Source organism: Dipodomys ordii, unplaced genomic scaffold (assembly GCF_000151885.1).
Source record: "Dipodomys ordii isolate 6190 unplaced genomic scaffold, Dord_2.0 Scaffold155, whole genome shotgun sequence".
Taxonomy (NCBI): Eukaryota; Metazoa; Chordata; class Mammalia; order Rodentia; family Heteromyidae; genus Dipodomys; species Dipodomys ordii.
In genome coordinates, this window is record NW_012267371.1 from 1184282 (window position 1) to 1184776 (window position 495).

Below are 495 nucleotides of genomic sequence, written 5' to 3' on the forward strand. Positions count from 1 at the left end.
AGTTCAAGCCCCACAATCGGACCCAAAAAAAAAAAAAAAATGAAGAAGCAGATGGAAGCAAGTTCAGGGTTAGAACCCAGGAGTTCTAGATTCCAGTGCCAGGATTTGATTGTCCCCAAGGAAGATTAAGTGGTAGCTGAGGCACTAGGTATAATCTCCAGCATGACACACACATACACACACATCACACACATATACACACACACACACAGAGTTTTAGAGACACATGATTTCCCTTTCAAGGACCTCTGTGAGCCCTACTTTTAGGTCTGGGAGCAGGTGGCTGTCAGACAAACAAAATGAAGTATGGGGTACTGGTGGCTTATAACTGTAATCCTAGCTACTCTGGAGGCTGAGATTTGAGAATCACAGTTCAAAGCCAACTAGGCAAGAAAGCCTGTTAAACTTTATCTCCAATTAATCACACACACAAAAAAAGGAAGGGGAGCTAAGGCTCAAATAGTAGAGTATTAGCCTTCAGGGGGAAAAAAAAAA